Source organism: Nicotiana tabacum, chromosome 22 (genome assembly GCF_000715075.1).
Source record: "Nicotiana tabacum cultivar K326 chromosome 22, ASM71507v2, whole genome shotgun sequence".
NCBI classification, from domain to species: Eukaryota; Viridiplantae; Streptophyta; class Magnoliopsida; order Solanales; family Solanaceae; genus Nicotiana; species Nicotiana tabacum.
Genome location: NC_134101.1, coordinates 136,850,477 through 136,859,484, shown reverse-complemented (window position 1 = coordinate 136,859,484; position 9,008 = coordinate 136,850,477). Strand labels below are relative to the sequence as shown.

General features: G+C 39.6%; 1 long non-coding RNA gene across 1 annotated transcript; it reads right to left on the bottom strand.

Moving 5' to 3' along the window:
- Positions 1 to 4,593: 4,593 nt before the first annotated feature.
- On the bottom strand, positions 4,594 to 5,799 carry LOC107832404 (uncharacterized). The gene is made up of 2 exons (XR_012705048.1): positions 5,182 to 5,799; positions 4,594 to 4,917 (listed from the first exon to the last, which is right to left on the bottom strand). It is a non-coding gene; the product is annotated as an uncharacterized LOC107832404 (long non-coding RNA).
- Between the last annotated feature and the right edge of the window lie 3,209 nt (positions 5,800 to 9,008).

Genomic DNA, 9,008 nt, shown 5'->3' with positions numbered 1-9,008 from the left:
GTTTATTCAAGCAAGGTCGGAGTTATAACCTGTTATAATTTGAGCGAAGTCGAACTTTTTGTTTGGCGATGGCCGTTGGACATTGGCCGTAGGGGTGTTATTTTGAGCAAGATCGAAATAGTAACCCGTTATAATTCGAGCGAGATCGAAATTCTCTTTTGGCGATGACCGTTGGCCGTAGGGGTGTTATTCCGAGCAAGGTGTTGTTCCGAATGAGGTTGAATTGTAACCTACTTGTTTTGACGATGGCTAGTGGTCGTAAAGGTGTTAATTCGAGCATGATCGAATTGTGACCTGTTTGATTCGACGATGGCTAGTGGCTGTAAGGGTGTTATTTCGAGCAAGATTGAAATAGTAACCCGTTGCAATTCGAACGAGGTTGAATTTTTCTTTTGGCGATGGTCGTTGGCCATAAGGGTGTCATTTCAAGCGAAGTCGGAATATTAACCCGATATAATTCGAGCGAGGTCGAAATTCTCTTTTGAGGATAGCCGTTGGCCGTAGGGGTGTTATTTCGAGCAAGATCGAAATAGTAACCCGTTATAATTCGAGCGAGGTCGAAATTCTCTTTTGGCGAAGGCCGATGGCCGTAGGGGTGTTATTTCGAGCAAGGTCGAAATAGTAACCCGTTGTATCATTATTATTATTCTTTTTTGGGGGAACATTACATGTCGCCATACTGCTCATGTGTGCGTTGGAGTGAGCCTCGGTGTGCTCGGTTTTGTCTTTACTGGAGAATACTGAGCATTTCCTGGGCGAGTCCCGGTGTGCTTAATTTGCTTTCATTGGAGAATGTTGTACGTTTCCTGGGTGAGTCCCAGTTTGCTTAATTTTGCTTTATTGGAGAGTGTTTTTCGATAGTTGATCTGTACTGAGCCATTTCTGTTATTTGTGATATGCTGCAGCTTAGAGGGTTTTGCTTGATCATTAGTTGCGAGATGGCATGTTGCGGAACCATTTCCTGGGGTGTTTTGGCGGTGTTGGTCCCTCACTCGCATACTTATGCGAGTGCCCGCGTTTCTGTTTCAAACCAATCAAAAGAATGAAGATAAATCCAAATGAAATTGTCTGTTACCTCAACCTAGCAAGCAGGTGAAAGGAGGAGCGGTGTTGTAGGGTTACTTGCTCCGCCTAGTACTCGAACAGTGGTTTTTGATTTCGTAGCCACGTTTCAGCTTTGCCATTTAAGTGCGTCTAGAATTCTCGTGAGTTGGGCTTACCTTACCCGTTGGGACAACGAGGTCGAGTCCCAGTCCGATATGCGTAAACAATAAGGGAAACATGTCATGCTTTATTTATAAATCATCCAGCGTGCGTGCTACAAAAATAACGCGGGATATGCCCGATCTTCCAAAGGGTCATGCAGTAGGTTATCATCCCTTCCCAAGGGGCGGAAGTACAGGTTGGTATACAGGGTGAATACATCGCATGGGATCGCGGTCATGCCAAGCACATAGTGACTGTGGTTCCATTTCACTCGCGCAAATGACTTGCTAAACCCACTGTTACGGGTGGGGCATGGGTCTCGTATAGACATCGCTCATAATTTTTATTTTGTGTAGGGATATGACCTAGATTGACAAGGTTATTTCAAAAACTTATTTACCATTTTTTAGTTGGTGTTGTCACCAAGATAGTGAGGTTGAAGCAGCCTGGAAGTAATACTTTGCTGGTTCTAGATCTAAAGAAAACTAAAGAATTTGGCGAAGAAATCTCCACAGACGGCGCCAAATTGTTTGACCAAAAAAGTATTAAACCTTTTAGTTAAACTAATTAATAAAGAGATGGAGGGTAAATCTTAGCCAAACATAATTAACTCTAGATCCAAACATATTGAGTACAAAAATCGAAGAAGACCAAACTTGTATAATGTTTCTTAAGATGATTAACAAACATCAAATGTAAATGATAAACTTACATATTTGACATGCTTGCACCATACTTGCAAGAGCACGGAAGGAAAAGAGGAAAAGTTGTTGATAACTAAGAGATCTATCTTTATTGATTCAATAATAATGATTATAAAAAGTTGTAGCCAAATATGGGTTGGGGTTTGTTGTTGGTGATCTCCTCTTGTTCTCATTTTTGATACAATGCTCTTCTCCTTTATGGAATCCGATCCCCGCCCTCTTGCCTTCTTCTTTCATATATATATATATATATATATATATATATATATATATATATTATCAACCTTCCTATTTATCCAACGGTTTTTACCCAGCGGACCCTCTCATGACTACACTCTTTCTTACTTGCCCCGGTAGTATGACGTATGCATTGTCGTGCAGGCCTTCTGATGGCTCAATCTAGACAGTGGCCGAGATGGTCGCCGCTGTACGACTACGACTTGATCGACCCCTTATCGTTCCTTTTAAAAACAACCATCTTGTGGTCAGATTTTGACCCATACAGATATGATAACAAGTTAGTCCTAGTCCACCCAAACGAACGGCCCGTTGAATTACAACGGATCATAAAGAGAAATATATAAGAATGAAAGAGAAGAAAGATAACAGCATTACTTGTGATTTGTTTTCGAGAAAGAAAAAGAAAAAAAATTATGTGCACTAATTCATCAAAGTAAGTACCTTTTTATCAAGATTCTCAGGCTGACTGCCACGAATAGCGAATAAGAATAAAGAGACAACTGGAAGTCTGGAATATGGTTTCTGTCGTTTTTCTTTCTCTTTTGCTTTAAAATATACTCCTCTATTTTCCATTTAATAATTCGTCATACATTTAATGAAATGGTCAAGGGTTAATCAACAACTATAAATGGAATTCTTTTGTCCTGCACTGTGTAGTGATTAAGATCTCTTCTTTTTTCCTAATTAGTTTCAGGATATACTATAAACCATGAGTATTGTTATAATATTTTTTATGGAATAATTATTTTTTTATTTATTTAATTTAATAAAATTTTATTTTAAATAGATCATATATTTATCTGTGTGTCCTTTGCTTATATAGTAAATGATTTAGTGTATAGAGTTTAGCTTATACACGGAAGATTAAATCATCGGTTCTTATAAGTCATAAAGTTTATGTTCACAATCTAATGATGGAATTGGACAAACCATCAGAATGGTTGTAACACAAGATCAAATATAGTTAAACTTGATTATGAGAATGGTTTAATTCCGACTTCTTGTGCTATTACATTTCGTATGTATTGGACGGATAAAGTATAGACAAGTACTTTATACTGACTTAATAAAATAATTTCTCAAGTCCATTCAATGTACTTATACTCTTAATCTTGATATAATTATTATTAGTTGTGTGTGTCATTTATTGTTTTGATTTGTTAAAAGGCGAGATTCTTTCATGAGTTAAGCCTGGTAAATTAGACGATAATGATATACATTGGCGAAGTAATATATAATTAGTTGATAGAATCCATGTCTCGACTCAAGAGATTGATGATACTCCTTTATGAAAGCTTATAAGTTTTCATGTGTAAACACGGCCGATAGATTTTGTATCCAACACATAAAAATTAAGCGAAAGTCTAAAGGAAGTAATCAGTAAATTAAATTGTTAGTAATATAATTTGATTGATTAGTATCTGAATCTTAACATGGGAAGCTAAATAAGGTTTTATGAAAATTTTTTAAATTGAATTAAGGAGTGCAATTACGAATTTTTAGTGGAATAATTCGTATTTTATTAATTAATTCCATAATAGGGAGCCTTGTTAATTAAATTCTGTGATCCTTACTGTGCTTAAATAATAGGAAATAAAGGAAACTTTTCCTTTTGGGAAAAGAAAACCTAACAGGTTTTGGAAAAGGGTTTTACCCTAAAAAACGTGGCTATATATATCTCATATAGGGCTAGCCGTTTTTTTCACTCGTTTTCCTTGGAATTTCGCTCACCCGAAATTCTCTCTCTTTCCGGATATTATTTGGGTAACACAGTAAAAGACTGTGAGACGTTTTGCTTAGGTTACGGTCTTGCTACTCTGGAACTGGAGACCGAGATTAATCTGATTTGTTCACGCTTCAAGAGGTAACTCGTATAATCTCCATATGTGCTAATTATTTAATTTACATGTGAATATGATACTGAAATTGCTTTCGCTGCGAAATATAATCCAACAATTACATTATATTTTCAGTTGACATTTTTCTTTCTCCAACGATTCAAAATATCAAATACTAATATTAGCCCATGTTATTTCAAATTTGCTTCGACCCGTATCAACTACTAACAATTTTACTTTTTCATATTTTAAAATCATTGTTTTGAATTACTGTTATTACCAAAATCAATAATCTATTCGAACTGTTTATTTTAGTAACAACAACGTCCAATTAAGTTTATTTAATTGTGACAGAGGAATTAATTCCTAATTCCTAGGAGTATTAAAGGAGGAATTAAAAAGGAACAAAAAAGAAAATATGGTAACATATATCATTTGTATCATATTAATTATCATTTGTCACTTTTTCCTTATTCTGGAGGCCCTAAAATGTTGTTGTTGTACCAAGGATACCATTGGAAAGCACAATCTCCACCTTTTTCATAGTGTCAAAAACTATGGTAAAGAACTGACCATGAATTATCAATAATGTGCACAGAGACTAATAAATTCGAAATTACACCATAGAATAGGATGAATACATTTATCCAATACGAAATATTAGTAATATCAGCAATGATGTAGCTAGAACTAAGCGTGTGATTCTTCAAATAGTAAGTACTTGAGCCTCTTTATTCCGCAACCTAAAGTGCAAAAGAAGATTATTCCTAACTGTCCTTTTAGAAGCATATGAGATTTCCTCCGAATCCACATTCTTTGTGTATGGCAATTTGACACACCATCTTTATTTTTCACCATTTGTTGTTGCTCCTCTCTATCTCTAATTAATTGGCCTTAGTTTCTTCTTGCAGCCTGCGCATTGTCTAAACCTGAAACGTAGTATATTTTATTTGGATAAAACAATGAAGTAAACAAACACTGATGTTATACAACAGTTAATTCTGAAATTTGGGTACGAACAAAGTCCCACTCAAACTTCAATAAGAAAAACACGTTACATAAAACATAAAGATTTTCCTAATGATGTTAAAACATTTTAAGGAAAAATTGTGTTGATTTAGCTAAAATGAACAATATGACACCATAATAACAATATGACACCATATTAAATAGTGCTTTAGGCTAAATTAGACCTGTAATTTTAAGGTCTATAGGGACAGTGAAAGGCATGCAACGGCAAGAATGAGACAAGTAACGAAGGGATGATTCTTGAAATGAACGGATTTGCTAGAAATAGTTGAAGGTGGTGTGAAATACGGGTAGATGGAAGGATTATTATAAGGCGGTGTTAGAGGCTGCAGAGAGCAGTCTTCCGGGCAAGAACGGGGTGGTAAGGGAGGCGGTGGACAATTATTGACTGGTGATGAGGGTGGGGGAGGAGACGGTGGAGGTGGGGGAGGCAGTTCCGGGGGCGGCGGTGACGGTGGAGGAGGGCATGGAAGTGGAGGTGACGGTGGAGGAGGGCATGGAAGTGGAGGTGACGGTGGTGGTGGAGACAAAATAGGCTGACATGGGTTTTCACATTCGGCGCACATATTGCAAGCTATTTGGTCTTTGGCCATTGCTGTGATTGTTGACATAGCTTGAATAATTTGGACATTGAGTGAAAGGAGAAGAAGCAAATTGAAACTGCACAAAATGAATTGAGAATTTGGAGGAGCCCCCATTTTCGAGAAGGCACTTAACTTCAATGTATCAAAATGTAGAAATACAATAAGTTGATGGAGAAGTGGGGATATATGAAGACAATGGTTGTGGCCAGTGGGGTTGATATGACGGACCAGTGCATGACCAATAAGGCCTGTGGTAGAGTAGAGTAATAAGTACTCTTTAATTCTTAAATAAATATCTTAAATTCAAATTCGGAGGATGAAATTGCTTTTCTTAAGAAACGCTTTACCTCCCATGCAAGATTTTTTAGCGCGAATTCTGATTTAGTCGTACCTCAATACAAGTACCAAACACCGGATGAAAAAAAAAAGACTAATGCATGTACATTGATGACCGCACGCACAATTCCTAGAACCCTAGTGTTTTATCTTCTACGCTACCAATATTTGTGTGACAAATAACAATGCCCATTGCAATTTTATATTGGAAAAGGCGTCTGGGTGGCTTGAACTGTTATTTGCATATTTAACAAGTAATTAAGCAGCAGGTAAGTAGAAGCTTTAATTTCTCTGAAAATTCCAGCAGGCACGGCGCTCTCGGGGCATTCAGTTTGAAAATCACCGTCATGTTGAGAATTCGAGTCTTTATGACTCTTTTACCACGTAAAGTTCAATTGGACCTTCCTTTCTTTCCTACAATGTAAACACAAACACACACAAAAAGAGTTTCACTTTATACACTGATAGTGTAATTTATTATTACTAGATTGCCTATAAGATTATTATATGTAAGATTACCAATATAAAAAATATATACAGTTTAAAAGAGAAATGAACAACCATCTTAACTACCTCCTACAACTTGGTAACCTTTATTTTTCAACTCCAGATTGACGTACGATATGAAGAGGTTATATATTTTTGTTGCTTTACCACTCTTGTGCTACCTAATGTTTGACCCAAAAGATATTGAATCCTTTTTGGTTAAATCAATTAAACAAGATAGAAAGGTTAATCTCAGCCAAGTATAATAAATTCCAAAACGAGGGACATGAGGGGTGAATAAGATAAATAGAATCTATTGATCTCTTGAAACAGAATGATTGAGTGTGTAAAAAAAAATGATCATCAACAATGTCGAATCAGTATTACAAAAGCAAGTTCTTAGTTGAGTCGAAAAAGTCTCTGCCTTCCAAGGTTACTTCCTTCCTATATATATATGGGACAACCCCCTTCTGAACCCTAGGAGACATACCATAGGGAATATTCGAAAATATATTCCTAATGCACCCTGTTAGGCCTACGCTACTACAAAAGTCATACGTCCTTCATCCGTTGTCGGCCGTCGTTGTCATCCATAGGACGTTATGCTGTGGAGACCTCATCTTTGGTCGTATTTGACGGTAGCCGTGGTCGACCAAATTTAGACTCATACAGTTAGTCCCTCCGCTTGTCGAGGTTGCGACTTGGAGCATCCTTGATGAGCGGACACCGCCCACACCTCCATGTGCGTCATCATTATGCGTATTTTCGAGACAGGGGCTGAGGGCTTGTCGCTTCGATTTCGGTGCCATTCTGCAGCCTTCCGCTTCGATTCTGGCGCCACCCAATCCTATAAATAGATGGAGGGTTTGTATTTTCAAAAACTCTTGGCCATTTCTTCTTTGATTATTCCTTACCTTCTCTCCTGCTTTTGCTCTAGCAATTCTCTTTGCTTTCTCTCTGTATGTCGTCCTTGGCTTTTTCTGTTCTGTCAAAACATTCGTCACCATAATATGCCTAAATCACATCGATCTTGTGAGGGGGTTTCTGACGCCACCCCGTTATCCGTGGCACGCCCCCTACCAGCGGTGAGGATGCGATGGTGGAGGAAGGGGATAGCTTTCCCACCATGGAGGAGTTGTTGTCGAGACATCCTTCGTCTCGAAGCGATTTCCTTAAGGACCCTCCTTCTACTCCTGCCCTCGTACTTTCTGAAACTGAGCAAGTCCATATCGATGCTCTCCGTGCAAAATATAGCATTCCTGCTAATATTGAGATGGTTCCAGCGGGAGGGGACTTCGTGGAAGTCCATAGGCCTGGGTACTACAGGCCTGGGTACTACACCTTCTATGAGTACCCCTTTGTGATTGATCATTCCTTCCACCTTCTCCCATTAGCGGAAGAATTCTGTCGATTCTGCCAAGTTTGCCCGGCACAACTTTCCCCGTACACGCTCAAAATACTCATGTTGTTGATAAAATATGCGGAGTTGGTGGGGTGCGAGATTACCGTTCACCACCTTCTACATTTGTTTTCACCCAGCTTTCATAGGGGTACTATGGTACATCTGATGCACCGTGGGACAAAAGGGCTGGTGGTTGGAACCGATGATCGGGCGAATTGCAAATTTTGGCATAAGTACTTTTTCGTCAGAACTGAACACAGCGTGTTTGACCCCGCTAGATTTCCGGAGCGGTAGAACGAGAATCGTAAGTTTTGCTACTTATTTATTCTTCCTTTTCTTCTTTATTCACCTTAGTGCTTACTTGCTTCTCTTTTGTAGCTATAGGGCACCCGCCCTGCCCTATCGCGGGTATAAGGGATTGGGCAGCCCATCTGCTACCCCATGCAATGGAGACTCGAGATTGGCACGCTTTCGTGAAACGCTTTGGACCGAAAGTTTCTTTCGGTAAGTGTCTTCCTCTATGCCGCTATCTGGTCATTGGTCGTCATACCTACTGATATGGCTTTCTATGACGACAGGTCGTTGTGCTTCTAGGCGTAGGGCCCCAGTCCCTGCATTTCCACAGGCCGTCGCTGCTGCAAGAATGCAATTTTCTATGAGTGAGTCCGTCCGAGAAGGTCGTACTCAATCGATACAGGTGGGAGATTCTTCTCGCGAAATGGTCGTGAGGGAAGGAACCTCTTCCTTACTGGTCTATCACCCCTGTGGACGAGTCCTCTAATGGGGACGAACCATTATCGAGGAAAAAGAGGAGGGTGGAGCTTCGAAAGGGCGTGGCTGCTGATATTGGTAAGAATAGGACGGGTGTGTCGCATACGGCACCTATGCCCGCATTTATGGCCGACGCGATCTTGGCGGGGAGGTCTCCCCAAACAGAAGGGGTTTAACAAGGAGGTGGGTCCATGCACTCCTTTGAGCGTGGCACTTCGTCCAATGTCGGAGGGGGCCTACGCGTCGAGGGCGAAGACTCAGGCTCGGATGTTGACCCGGGGGATGTTCATGAGTTTTTGAAGCGTCACACTCACGTAGATGTCAAAGTGGAGGGTTCTGATCGGCATATAGTTGTCCCTGGGGACTACAACTTGTTGTCGGACTGTGATTAGGTGGCGTTTGCTTTAGCTCC